Raw genomic sequence first — 14,132 nt, 5'->3', positions numbered from 1 at the left:
GATCTGCTGAGAAGAAGAGGATCAAAATGCAAATAAGACGGAACCTTGTTTGTGGGTTTCTTGGGCGGAGATCAGAGTGTACGAAATGGACCTAGCATCATCTGAATGTGATCAAACCTTTAAGGCACCAGGGTAAAGTAGGAATTGCGTCTCCGTGATGTGGTTCACTTCAGACTCACGCGGATCGAACTTTTCAAAACTCTCAGATGTTTTCATACTCAATCTTAGGTGTTCAATAATCTTCTTCACACGTGAAGTCAAAGAAATTCGAAATTGTTCCCCAACCACCGCAAGTGGCCGCTGGGGTGACTCACCGGGGTATAACTTTTCAAAACTCTCAGCTTTTTTCATTCTTAATCTTAAGTGTTCAATAATCTTCTTCACACGTGAAGTCAAAGAAATTCGAAATTGTTCCCCAACCACCGCAAGTGGCTTTCTCTCACTGTTAAATTCCCTCCTGAGGAACCGAGGGTTGCAGGCACATAATTCTTTGAAATTTGAGGTACACGTAGACACGTTGTTTGAAGGTCACCACTCAGCCTCCGATGATCCAGGGAAAACAGCCCAAGACTGTTCACCCGCGGCCTTTAGCTCAAGTCCTTTAAACCTGGCAACATCCATGTAAATCTTTTCTGAACACATTCACATCGGAAGGCTTGAGAGGGGTATAGGACAAATGCTGGCATACAGACGAGGTTAGATTAGGATATCTGCTCGGCATGGACCGATTGGAGCGAAGGGTGTGTTTCTATTTGTCTGTGATGCCAAAACTCAGAGCAAGATCAACTTCTGGAACTTGGTGCCGAAGATAAGATCAGTAATTGAGGCTAACCGAGAATGAGATTATAAGGTTTCTACTGACTAAAGACCTCAATGGCTCAGAGAACAATCGAGGAAAATGTTGAAAATGCATTTTTCATTATCAATCCAGTTTAGCACTGTGTAATGAAGCCAATTCCTCAAATAAGTGAGGAACCAGATGTGAATACAACCGGAAAATCTTACATCACAGCCAATTTCTCAATCGCTGAGGTATAACTCGCGATATTGGGAGGCCCGCGACGGCGCGGCTCCAGTGGCGCAATCGGTCAGCGCGCGGTACTGAAATGTCAGTGTTTCTGCGTGCGTGATGCCGAGGTTGTGAGTTCGAACCTCACCTGGAGCAGTTTTATCTACTCGTGACCAAAGAGTCTCTTGGAAAATTCCAGTTTCTCTGGTTTGGCAAATGTCATTTCCTGAGAAAGGTCTCGGCCGTCAAACAACGTATCCTGGGAATATTTGAAACGTCAAGACATATCTGGGCAGGAACGTCAATCGGTAACGTTGTTCGGCTCAAAAATGCTTCCAAGCAGCGGTCTGCTTGATTTAAATTGCCGGCAAGCCCTGTTTAGTTGGTATTTCTTTATTCAACTGGCTACAAACTCACACAGGTCGATGTAGTAATCAAAAAGGAATTAGATTGATCTCATTGAACCGTGTGAATGTTATATTCGGCTTTGCTTGGAACATTTGTCTGATTAAAATAAAGATCTGCTGAGAAGAAGAGGATCAAAATGCAAATAAGACGGAACCTTGTTTGTGGGTTTCTTGGGCGGAGATCAGAGTGTACGAAATGGACCGAGCATCATCTGAATGTGATCAAACCTTTAAGGCACCAGGGTAAAGTAGGAATTGCGTCTCCGGGATGTGGTTCACTTCAGACTCACGCGGATCGAACTTTTCAAAACTCTCAGATGTTTTCATACTCAATCTTAGGTGTTCAATAATCTTCTTCACACGTGAAGTCAAAGAAATTCGAAATTGTTCCCCAACCACCGCAAGTGGCCGCTGGGGTGACTCACCGGGGTATAACTTTTCAAAACTCTCAGCTTTTTTCATTCTTAATCTTAAGTGTTCAATAATCTTCTTCACACGTGAAGTCAAAGAAATTCGAAATTGTTCCCCAACCACCGCAAGTGGCTTTCTCTCACTGTTAAATTCCCTCCTGAGGAACCGAGGGTTGCAGGCACATAATTCTTTGAAATTTGAGGTACACGTAGACACGTTGTTTGAAGGTCACCACTCAGCCTCCGATGATCCAGGGAAAACAGCCCAAGACTGTTCACCCGCGGCCTTTAGCTCAAGTCCTTTAAACCTGGCAACATCCATGTAAATCTTTTCTGAACACATTCACATCGGAAGGCTTGAGAGGGGTATAGGACAAATGCTGGCATACAGACGAGGTTAGATTAGGATATCTGCTCGGCATGGACCGATTGGACCGAAGGGTGTGTTTCTATTTGTCTGTGATGCCAAAACTCAGAGCAAGATCAACTTCTGGAACTTGGTGCCGAAGATAAGATCAGTAATTGAGGCTAACCGAGAATGAGATTATAAGGTTTCTACTGACTAAAGACCTCAATGGCTCAGAGAACAATCGAGGAAAATGTTGAAAATGCATTTTTCATTATCAATCCAGTTTAGCACTGTTTAATGAAGCCAATTCCTCAAATTAGTGAGGAACCAGATGTGAATACAACCGGAAAATCTTACATCACAGCCAATTTCTCAATCGCTGAGGTATAACTCGCGATATTGGGAGGCTCCCGACGGCGCGGCTCCAGTGTCGCATTCGGTCAGCGCGCGGTACTGAAATGTCAGTGTTTCTGCGTGCGTGATGCCGAGGTTGTGAGTTCGAGCCTCATCTGGAGCAGTTTTATCTACTCGTGACCAAAGAGTCTCTTGGAAAATTCCAGTTTCCCTGGTTTGGCAAATGTCATTTCCTGAGAAAGGTCTCGGCCGTCAAACAACGTATCCTGGGAATATTTGAAACGTCAAGACATATCTGGGCAGGAACGTCAATCGGTAACCTTGTTCAGCTCAAAAATGCTTCCAATCAGCGGTCTGCTTGATTTAAATTGCCGGCAAGCCCTGTTTAGTTGGGATTTCTTTATTCAACTGGCTACAAACTCACACAGGTCGATGTAGTAATCAAAAAGGAATTAGATTGATCTCATTGAACCGTGTGAATGTTATATTCGGCTTTGCTTGGAACATTTGTCTGATTAAAATAAAGATCTGCTGAGAAGAAGAGGATCAAAATGCAAATAAGACGGAACCTTGTTTGTGGGTTTCTTGGGCGGAGATCAGAGTGTACGAAATGGACCGAGCATCATCTGAATGTGATCAAACCTTTAAGGCACCAGGGTAAAGTAGGAATTGCGTCTCCGGGATGTGGTTCACTTCAGACTCACGCGGATCGAACTTTTCAAAACTCTCAGATGTTTTCATACTCAATCTTAGGTGTTCAATAATCTTCTTCACACGTGAAGTCAAAGAAATTCGAAATTGTTCCCCAACCACCGCAAGTGGCTTTCTCTCACTGTTAAATTCCCTCCTGAGGAACCGAGGGTTGCAGGCACATAATTCTTTGAAATTTGAGGTACACGTAGACACGTTGTTTGAAGGTCACCACTCAGCCTCCGATGATCCAGGGAAAACAGCCCAAGACTGTTCACCCGCGGCCTTTAGCTCAAGTCCTTTAAACCTGGCAACATCCATGTAAATCTTTTCTGAACACATTCACATCGGAAGGCTTGAGAGGGATATAGGACAAATGCTGGCATACAGACGAGGTTAGATTAGGATATCTGCTCAGCATGGACCGATTGGACCGAAGGGTGTGTTTCTATTTGTCTGTGATGCCAAAACTCAGAGCAAGATCAACTTCTGGAACTTGGTGCCGAAGATAAGATCAGTAATTGAGGCTAACCGAGAATGAGATTATAAGGTTTCTACTGACTAAAGACCTCAATGGCTCAGAGAACAATCGAGGAAAATGTTGAAAATGCATTTTTCATTATCAATCCAGTTTAGCACTGTGTAATGAAGCCAATTCATCAAATAAGTGAGGAACCAGATCTGAATACAACCGGAAAATCTTACATCACAGCCAATTTCTCAATCGCTGAGGTATAACTCGCGATATTGGGAGGCCCGCGACGGCGCGGCTCCCGTGGCGCAATCGGTCAGCGCGCGGTACTTATATGTCAGTGTTTCTGCGTGCGTAATGCCGAGGTTGTGAGTTCGAGCCTCACCTGGAGCAGTTTTATCTACTCGTGACCAAAGAGTCTCTTGGAAAATTCCAGTTTCTCTGGTTTGGCAAATGTCATTTCCTGAGAAAGGTCTCGGCAGTCAAACAACGTATCCTGGGAATTTTTGAAACGTCAAGACATATCTGGGCAGGAACGTCAATCGGTAACCTTGTTCAGCTCAAAAATGCTTCCAATCAGCGGTCTGCTTGATTTAAATTGCCGGCAAGCCCTGTTTAGTTGGTATTTCTTTATTCAACTGGCTACAAACTCACACAGGTCGATGTAGTAATCAAAAAGGAATTAGATTGATCTCATGGAACCGTGTGAATGTTATATTCGGCTTTGCTTGGAACATTTGTCTGATCAAAATAAAGATCTGCTGAGAAGAAGAGGATCAAAATGCAAATAAGACGGAACCTTGTTTGTGGGTTTCTTGGGCGGAGATCAGAGTGTACGAATTTGACCTAGCATCATCTGAATGTGATCAAACCTTTCAGGCACCAGGGTAAAGTAGGAATTGCGTCTCCGGGATGTGGTTCACTTCAGACTCACGCGGATCGAACTTTTCAAAACTCTCAGATGTTTTCATACTCAATCTTAGGTGTTCAATAATCTTCTTCACACGTGAAGTCAAAGAAATTCGAAATTGTTCCCCAACCACCGCAAGTGGCCGCTGGGGTGACTCACCGGGGTATAACTTTTCAAAACTCTCAGCTTTTTTCATTCTTAATCTTAAGTGTTCAATAATCTTCTTCACACGTGAAGTCAAAGAAATTCGAAATTGTTCCCCAACCACCGCAAGTGGCTTTCTCTCACTGTTAAATTCCCTCCTGAGGAACCGAGGGTTGCAGGCACATAATTCTTTTAAATTTGAGGTACACGTAGACACGTTGTTTGAAGGTCACCACTCAGCCTCCGATGATCCAGGGAAAACAGCCCAAGACTGTTCACCCGCGGCCTTTAGCTCAAGTCCTTTAAACCTGGCAACATCCATGTAAATCTTTTCTGAACACATTCACATCGGAAGGCTTGAGAGGGATATAGGACAAATGCTGGCATACAGACGAGGTTACATTAGGATATCTGCTCGGCATGGACCGATTGGACCGAAGGGTGTGTTTCTATTTGTCTGTGATGCCAAAACTCAGAGCAAGATCAACTTCTGGAACTTGGTGCCGAAGATAAGATCAGTAATTGAGGCTAACCGAGAATGAGATTATAAGGTTTCTACTGACTAAAGACCTCAATGGCTCAGAGAACAATCGAGGAAAATGTTGAAAATGCATTTTTCCTTATCAATCCAGTTTAGCACTGTGTAATGAAGCCAATTCCTCAAATAAGTGAGGAACCAGATGTGAATACAACCGGAAAATCTTACATCACAGCCAATTTCTCAATCGCTGAGGTATAACTCGCGATATTGGGAGGGCCGTGACGGCGCGGCTCCAGTGGCGCAATCGGTCAGCGCGCGGTACTGAAATGTCAGTGTTTCTGCGTGCGTGATGCCGAGGTTGTGAGTTCGAACCTCACCTGGAGCAGTTTTATCTACTCGTGACCAAAGAGTCTCTTGGAAAATTCCAGTTTCTCTGGTTTGGCAAATGTCATTTCCTGAGAAAGGTCTCGGCCGTCAAACAACGTATCCTGGGAATATTTGAAACGTCAAGACATATCTGGGCAGGAACGTCAATCGGTAACGTTGTTCAGCTCAAAAATGCTTCCAATCAGCGGTCTGCTTGATTTAAATTGCCGGCAAGCCCTGTTTAGTTGGTATTTCTTTATTCAACTGGCTACAAACTCACACAGGTCGATGTAGTAATCAAAAAGGAATTAGATTGATCTCATTGAACCGTGTGAATGTTATATTCGGCTTTGCTTGGAACATTTGTCTGATTAAAATAAAGATCTGCTGAGAAGAAGAGGATCAAAATGCAAATAAGACGGAACCTTATTTGTGGGTTTCTTGGGCGGAGATCAGAGTGTACGAAATGGACCGAGCATCATCTGAATGTGATCAAACCTTTAAGGCACCAGGGTAAAGTAGGAATTGCGTCTCCGGGATGTGGTTCACTTCAGACTCACGCGGATCGAACTTTTCAAAACTCTCAGATGTTTTCATACTCAATCTTAGGTGTTCAATAATCTTCTTCACACGTGAAGTCAAAGAAATTCGAAATTGTTCCCCAACCACCGCAAGTGGCTTTCTCTCACTGTTAAATTCCCTCCTGAGGAACCGAGGGTTGCAGGCACATAATTCTTTGAAATTTGAGGTACACGTAGACACGTTGTTTGAAGGTCACCACTCAGCCTCCGATGATCCAGGGAAAACAGCCCAAGACTGTTCACCCGCGGCCTTTAGCTCAAGTCCTTTAAACCTGGCAACATCCATGTAAATCTTTTCTGAACACATTCACATCGGAAGGCTTGAGAGGGATATAGGACAAATGCTGGCATACAGACGAGGTTAGATTAGGATATCTGCTCGGCATGGACCGATTGGACCGAAGGGTGTGTTTCTATTTGTCTGTGATGCCAAAACTCAGAGCAAGATCAACTTCTGGAACTTTGTGCCGAAGATAAGATCAGTAATTGAGGCTAACCGAGAATGAGATTATAAGGTTTCTACTGACTAAAGACCTCAATGGCTCAGAGAACAATCGAGGAAAATGTTGAAAATGCATTTTTCATTATCAATCCAGTTTAGCACTGTGTAATGAAGCCAATTCCTCAAATAAGTGAGGAACCAGATGTGAATACAACCGGAAAATCTTACATCACAGCCAATTTCTCAATCGCTGAGGTATAACTCGCGATATTGGGAGGCCCGCGACGGCGCGGCTCCAGTGGCGCAATCGGTCAGCGCGCGGTACTGAAGTGTCAGTGTTTCTGCGTGCGTGATGCCGAGGTTGTGAGTTCGAACCTCACCTGGAGCAGTTTTATCTACTCGTGACCAAAGAGTCTCTTGGAAAATTCCAGTTTCTCTGGTTTGGCAAATGTCATTTCCTGAGAAAGGTCTCGGCCGTCAAACAACGTATCCTGGGAATATTTGAAACGTCAAGACATATCTGGGCAGGAACGTCAATCGGTAACGTTGTTCAGCTCAAAAATGCTTCCAAGCAGCGGTCTGCTTGATTTAAATTGCCGGCAAGCCCTGTTTAGTTGGTATTTCTTTATTCAACTGGCTACAAACTCACACAGGTCGATGTAGTAATCAAAAAGGAATTAGATTGATCTCATTGAACCGTGTGAATGTTATATTCGGCTTTGCTTGGAACATTTGTCTGATGAAAATAAAGATCTGCTGAGAAGAAGAGGATCAAAATGCAAATAAGACGGAACCTTGTTTGTGGGTTTCTTGGGCGGAGATCAGAGTGTACGAAATGGACCGAGCATCATCTGAATGTGATCAAACCTTTAAGGCACCAGGGTAAAGTAGGAATTGCATCTCCGGGATGTGGTTCACTTCAGACTCACGCGGATCGAACATTTCAAAACTCTCAGATGTTTTCATACTCAATCTTAGGTGTTCAATAATCTTCTTCACACGTGAAGTCAAAGAAATTCGAAATTGTTCCCCAACCATCGCAAGTGGCTTTCTCTCACTGTTAAATTCCCTCCTGAGGAACCGAGGGTTGCAGGCACATAATTCTTTGAAATTTGAGGTACACGTAGACACGTTGTTTGAAGGTCACCACTCAGCCTCCGATGATCCAGGGAAAACACCCCAAGACTGTTCACCCGCGGCCTTTAGCTCAAGTCCTTTAAACCTGGCAACATCCATGTAAATCTTTTCTGAACACATTCACATCGGAAGGCTTGAGAGGGATATAGGACAAATGCTGGCATACAGACGAGGTTAGATTAGGATATCTGCTCGGCATGGACCGATTGGACCGAAGGGTGTGTTTCTATTTGTCTGTGATGCCAAAACTCAGTGCAGGATCAACTTCTGGAACTTGGTGCCGAAGATAAGATCAGTAATTGAGGCTAACCGAGAATGAGATTATAAGGTTTCTACTGACATAAGACCTCAATGGCTCAGAGAACAATCGAGGAAAATGTTGAAAATGCATTTTTCATTATCAATCCAGTTTAGCACTGTGTAATGAAGCCAATTCCTCAAATAAGTGAGGAACCAGATGTGAATACAACCGGAAAATCTTACATCACAGCCAATTTCTCAATCGCTGAGGTATAACTCGCGATATTGGGAGGCCCGCGACGGCGCGGCTCCAGTGGCGCAATCGGTCAGCACGCAGTACTGAAATGTCAGTGTTTCTGCGTGCGTGATGCAGAGGTTGTGAGTTCGAACCTCACCTGGAGCAGTTTTATCTACTCGTGACCAAAGAGTCTCTTGGAAAATTCCAGTTTCTCTGGTTTGGCAAATGTCATTTCCTGAGAACGGTCTCGGCCGTCAAACAACGTATCCTGGGAATATTTGAAACGTCACGACATATCTGGGCAGGAACGTCAATCGGTAACCTTGTTCAGCTCAAAAATGCTTCCAATCAGCGGTCTGCTTGATTTAAATTGCCGGCAAGCCCTGTTTAGTTGGGATTTCTTTATTCAACTGGCTACAAACTCACACAGGTCGATGTAGTAATCAAAAAGGAATTAGATTGATCTCATTGAACCGTGTGAATGTTATATTCGGCTTTGCTTGGAACATTTGTCTGATTAAAATAAAGATCTGCTGAGAAGAAGAGGATCAAAATGCAAATAAGACGGAACCTTGTTTGTGGGTTTCTTGGGCGGAGATCAGAGTGTACGAAATGGACCGAGCATCATCTGAATGTGATCAAACCTTTAAGGCACCAGGGTAAAGTAGGAATTGCGTCTCCGGGATGTGGTTCACTTCAGACTCACGCGGATCGAACTTTTCAAAACTCTCAGATGTTTTCATACTCAATCTTAGGTGTTCAATAATCTTCTTCACACGTGAAGTCAAAGAAATTCGAAATTGTTCCCCAACCACCGCAAGTGGCTTTCTCTCACTGTTAAATTCCCTCCTGAGGAACCGAGGGTTGCAGGCACATAATTCTTTGAAATTTGAGGTACACGTAGACACGTTGTTTGAAGGTCACCACTCAGCCTCCGATGATCCAGGGAAAACAGCCCAAGACTGTTCACCCGCGGCCTTTAGCTCAAGTCCTTTAAACCTGGCAACATCCATGTAAATCTTTTCTGAACACATTCACATCGGAAGGCTTGAGAGGGATATAGGACAAATGCTGGCATACAGACGAGGTTAGATTAGGATATCTGCTCGGCATGGACCGATTGGACCGCAGGGTGTGTTTCTATTTGTCTGTGATGCCAAAACTCAGAGCAAGATCAACTTCTGGAACTTGGTGCCGAAGATAAGATCAGTAATTGAGGCTAACCGAGAATGAGATTATAAGGTTTCTACTGAAAAAGACCTCAATGGCTCAGAGAACAATCGAGGAAAATGTTGAAAATGCATTTTTCATTATCAATCCAGTTTAGCACTGTGTAATGAAGCCAATTCCTCAAATAAGTGAGGAACCAGATGTGAATACAACCGGAAAATCTTACATCACAGCCAATTTCTCAATCGCTGAGGTATAACTCGCGATATTGGGAGGCCCGTGACGGCGCGGCTCCAGTGGCGCAATCGGTCTGCGTGCTGTACTTATATGTCAGTGTTTCTGCGTGCGTAATGCCGAGGTTGTGAGTTCGAGCCTCACCTGGAGCAGTTTTATCTCCTCGTGACCAAAGAGTCTCTTGGAAAATTCCAGTTTCTCTGGTTTGGCAAATGTCATTTCCTGAGAAAGGTCTCGGCAGTCAAACAACGTATCCTGGGAATATTTGAAACGTCAAGACATATCTGGGCAGGAACGTCAATCGGTAACCTTGTTCAGCTCAAAAATGCTTCCAATCAGCGGTCTGCTTGATTTAAATTGCCGGCAAGCCCTGTTTAGTTGGTATTTCTTTATTCAACTGGCTACAAACTCACACAGGTCGATGTAGTAATCAAAAAGGAATTAGATTGATCTCATTGAACCGTGTGAATGTTATATTCGGCTTTGCTTGGAACATTTGTCTGATTAAAATAAAGATCTGCTGAGAAGAAGAGGATCAAAATGCAAATAAGACGGAACCTTGTTTGTGGGTTTCTTGGGCGGAGATCAGAGTGTACGAAATGGACCTAGCATCATCTGAATGTGATCAAACCTTTAAGCCAGAAGGGTAAAGTAGGAATTGCGTCTCCGGGATGTGGTTCACTTCAGACTCACGCGGATCGAACTTTTCAAAACTCTCAGATGTTTTCATACTCAATCTTAGGTGTTCAATAATCTTCTTCACACGTGAAGTCAAAGAAATTCGAAATTGTTCCCCAACCACCGCAAGTGGCCGCTGGGGTGACTCACCGGGGTATAACTTTTCAAAACTCTCAGCTTTTTTCATTCTTAATCTTAAGTGTTCAATAATCTTCTTCACACGTGAAGTCAAAGAAATTCGAAATTGTTCCCCAACCACCGCAAGTGGCTTTCTCTCACTGTTAAATTCCCTCCTGAGGAACCGAGGGTTGCAGGCACATAATTCTTTGAAATTTGAGGTACACGTAGACACGTTGTTTGAAGGTCACCACTCAGCCTCCGATGATCCAGGGAAAACAGCCCAAGACTGTTCACCCGCGGCCTTTAGCTCAAGTCCTTTAAACCTGGCAACATCCATGTAAATCTTTTCTGAACACATTCACATCGGAAGGCTTGAGAGGGATATAGGACAAATGCTGGCATACAGACGAGGTTAGATAAGGATATCTGCTCGGCATGGACCGATTGGACCGAAGGGTGTGTTTCTATTTGTCTGTGATGCCAAAACTCAGAGCAAGATCAACTTCTGGAACTTGGTGCCGAAGATAAGATCAGTAATTGAGGCTAACCGAGAATGAGATTATAAGGTTTCTACTGACTAAAGACCTCAATGGCTCAGAGAACAATCGAGGAAAATGTTGAAAATGCATTTTTCATTATCAATCCAGTTTAGCACTGTGTAATGAAGCCAATTCCTCAAATAAGTGAGGAACCAGATGTGAATACAACCGGAAAATCTTACATCACAGCCAATTTCTCAATCGCTGAGGTATAACTCGCGATATTGGGAGGCCCGCTACGGCGCGGCTCCAGTGTCGCATTCGGTCAGCGCGCGGTACTTGTATGTCAGTGTTTATGCGTGCGTGATGCCGAGGTTGTGAGTTCGAGCCTCACCTGGAGCAGTTTTATCTACTCGTGACCAAAGAGTCTCTTGGAAAATTCCAGTTTCTCTGGTTTGGCAAATGTCATTTCCTGAGAAAGGTCTCGGCAGTCAAACAACGTATCCTGGGAATATTTGAAACGTCAAGACATATCTGGGCAGGAACGTCAATCGGTAACCTTGTTCAGCTCAAAAATGCTTCCAATCAGCGGTCTGCTTGATTTAAATTGCCGGCAAGCCCTGTTTAGTTGGTATTTCTTTATTCAACTGGCTACAAACTCACACAGGTCGATGTAGTAATCAAAAAGGAATTAGATTGATCTCATTGAACCGTGTGAATGTTATATTCGGCTTTGCTTGGAACATTTGTCTGATTAAAATAAAGATCTGCTGAGAAGAAGAGGATCAAAATGCAAATAAGACGGAACCTTGTTTGTGGGTTTCTTGGGCGGAGATCAGAGTGTACGAAATGGACCGAGCATCATCTGAATGTGATCAAACCTTTAAGGCACCAGGGTAAAGTAGGAATTGCGTCTCCGGGATGTGGTTCACTTCAGACTCACGCGGATCGAACTTTTCAAAACTCTCAGATGTTTTCATACTTAATCTTAGGTGTTCAATAATCTTCTTCACACGTGAAGTCAAAGAAATTCGAAATTGTTCCCCAACCACCGCAAGTGGCCGCTGGGGTGACACACCGGGGTATAACTTTTCAAAACTCTCAGCTTTTTTCATTCTTAATCTTAAGTGTTCAATAATCTTCTTCACACGTGAAGTCAAAGAAATTCGAAATTGTTCCCCAACCACCGCAAGTGGCTTTCTCTCACTGTTAAATTCCCTCCTGAGGAACCGAGGGTTGCAGGCACATAATTCTTTGAAATTTGAGGTACACGTAGACACGTTGTTTGAAGGTCACCACTCAGCCTCCGATGATCCAGGGAAAACAGCCCAAGACTGTTCACCCGCGGCCTTTAGCTCAAGTCCTTTAAACCTGGCAACATCCATGTAAATCTTTTCTGAACACATTCACATCGGAAGGCTTGAGAGGGATATAGGACAAATGCTGGCATACAGACGAGGTTAGATTAGGATATCTGCTCGGCATGGACCGATTGGACCGAAGGGTGTGTTTCTATTTGTCTGTGATGCCAAAACTCAGAGCAAGATCAACTTCTGGAACTTTGTGCCGAAGATAAGATCAGTAATTGAGGCTAACCGAGAATGAGATTATAAGGTTTCTACTGACTAAAGACCTCAATGGCTCAGAGAACAATCGAGGAAAATGTTGAAAATGCATTTTTCATTATCAATCCAGTTTAGCACTGTGTAATGAAGCCAATTCCTCAAATAAGTGAGGAACCAGATGTGAATACAACCGGAAAATCTTACATCACAGCCAATTTCTCAATCGCTGAGGTATAACTCGCGATATTGCGAGGCCCCCGACGGCGCGGCTCCAGTGTCGCATTCGGTCAGCGCGCAGTACTTATATGTCAGTGTTTCTGCGTGCGTGATGCCGAGGTTGTGAGTTCGAGCCTCACCTGGAGCAGTTTTATCTACTCGTGACCAAAGAGTCTCTTGGAAAATTCCAGTTTCTCTGGTTTGGCAAATGTCATTTCCTGAGAAAGGTCTCGGCAGTCAAACAACGTATCCTGGGAATATTTGAAACGTCAAGACATATCTGGGCAGGAACGTCAATCGGTAACCTTGTTCAGCTCAAAAATGCTTCCAATCAGCGGTCTGCTTGATTTAAATTGCCGGCAAGCCCTGTTTAGTTGGGATTTCTTTATTCAACTGGCTACAAACTCACACAGGTCGATGTAGTAATCAAAAAGGAATTAGATTGATCTCATGGAACCGTGTGAATGTTATATACGGCTTTGCTTGGAACATTTGTCTGATTAAAATAAAGATCTGCTGAGAAGAAGAGGATCAAAATGCAAATAAGACGGAACCTTGTTTGTGGGTTTCTTGGGCGGAGATCAGAGTGTACGAAATGGACCTAGCATCATCTGAATGCGATCAAACCTTTAAGGCACCAGGGTAAAGTAGGAATTGCGTCTCCGGGATGTGGTTCACTTCAGACTCACGCGGATCGAACTTTTCAAAACTCTCAGATGTTTTCATACTCAATCTTAGGTGTTCAATAATCTTCTTCACACGTGAAGTCAAAGAAATTCGAAATTGTTCCCCAACCACCGCAAGTGGCCGCTGGGGTGACTCACCGGGGTATAACTTTTCAAAACTCTCAGCTTTTTTCATTCTTAATCTTAAGTGTTCAATAATCTTCTTCACACGTGAAGTCAAAGAAATTCGAAATTGTTCCCCAACCACCGCAAGTGGCTTTCTCTCACTGTTAAATTCCCTCCTGAGGAACCGAGGGTTGCAGGCACATAATTCTTTGAAATTTGAGGTACACGTAGACACGTTGTTTGAAGGTCACCACTCAGCCTCCGATGATCCAGGGAAAACAGCCCAAGACTGTTCACCCGCGGCCTTTAGCTCAAGTCCTTTAAACCTGGCAATATCCATGTAAATCTTTTCTGAACACATTCACATCGGAAGGCTTGAGAGGGGTATAGGACAAATGCTGGCGTACAGACGAGGTTAGATTAGGATATCTGCTCGGCATGGACCGATTGGACCGAAGGGTGTGTTTCTATTTGTCTGTGATGCCAAAACTCAGAGCAAGATCAACTTCTGGAACTTGGTGCCGAAGATAAGATCAGTAATTGAGGCTAACCGAGAATGAGATTATAAGGTTTCTACTGACTAAAGACCTCAATGGCTCAGAGAACAATCGAGGAAAATGTTGAAAATGCATTTTTCATTATCAATCCA

The 14,132-nt window shown here is 43.8% G+C and overlaps 7 non-coding genes across 7 annotated transcripts; all 7 read left to right on the top strand.

Moving 5' to 3' along the window:
* Positions 1 to 1,069: 1,069 nt before the first annotated feature.
* Positions 1,070 to 1,165, top strand: trnaf-gaa (transfer RNA phenylalanine (anticodon GAA)). The gene is made up of 2 exons: positions 1,070 to 1,107; positions 1,130 to 1,165. It is a non-coding gene; the product is annotated as a tRNA-Phe (tRNA).
* Positions 1,166 to 3,988: 2,823 nt separating this feature from the next.
* trnai-uau (transfer RNA isoleucine (anticodon UAU)) lies at positions 3,989 to 4,084 on the top strand. Its single transcript has 2 exons — positions 3,989 to 4,026; positions 4,049 to 4,084. It is a non-coding gene; the product is annotated as a tRNA-Ile (tRNA).
* Positions 4,085 to 5,515: 1,431 nt separating this feature from the next.
* On the top strand, positions 5,516 to 5,611 carry trnaf-gaa (transfer RNA phenylalanine (anticodon GAA)). The gene is made up of 2 exons: positions 5,516 to 5,553; positions 5,576 to 5,611. It is a non-coding gene; the product is annotated as a tRNA-Phe (tRNA).
* Positions 5,612 to 6,907: 1,296 nt separating this feature from the next.
* On the top strand, positions 6,908 to 7,003 carry trnaf-gaa (transfer RNA phenylalanine (anticodon GAA)). The gene is made up of 2 exons: positions 6,908 to 6,945; positions 6,968 to 7,003. It is a non-coding gene; the product is annotated as a tRNA-Phe (tRNA).
* Positions 7,004 to 8,299: 1,296 nt separating this feature from the next.
* On the top strand, positions 8,300 to 8,395 carry trnaf-gaa (transfer RNA phenylalanine (anticodon GAA)). Its single transcript has 2 exons — positions 8,300 to 8,337; positions 8,360 to 8,395. It is a non-coding gene; the product is annotated as a tRNA-Phe (tRNA).
* A 1,295-nt stretch (positions 8,396 to 9,690) lies between these two features.
* On the top strand, positions 9,691 to 9,786 carry trnai-uau (transfer RNA isoleucine (anticodon UAU)). The gene is made up of 2 exons: positions 9,691 to 9,728; positions 9,751 to 9,786. It is a non-coding gene; the product is annotated as a tRNA-Ile (tRNA).
* Positions 9,787 to 11,217: 1,431 nt separating this feature from the next.
* trnat-ugu (transfer RNA threonine (anticodon UGU)) lies at positions 11,218 to 11,313 on the top strand. The gene is made up of 2 exons: positions 11,218 to 11,255; positions 11,278 to 11,313. It is a non-coding gene; the product is annotated as a tRNA-Thr (tRNA).
* The last annotated feature ends 2,819 nt before the right edge of the window (positions 11,314 to 14,132 follow it).

This window comes from Chiloscyllium punctatum, chromosome 49 (assembly GCF_047496795.1).
Source record: "Chiloscyllium punctatum isolate Juve2018m chromosome 49, sChiPun1.3, whole genome shotgun sequence".
In the NCBI taxonomy this organism is placed as follows: domain Eukaryota; kingdom Metazoa; phylum Chordata; class Chondrichthyes; order Orectolobiformes; family Hemiscylliidae; genus Chiloscyllium; species Chiloscyllium punctatum.
Note: the sequence above shows the minus strand (reverse complement) of the source record. Positions and strands in the feature narration are given on the sequence as shown.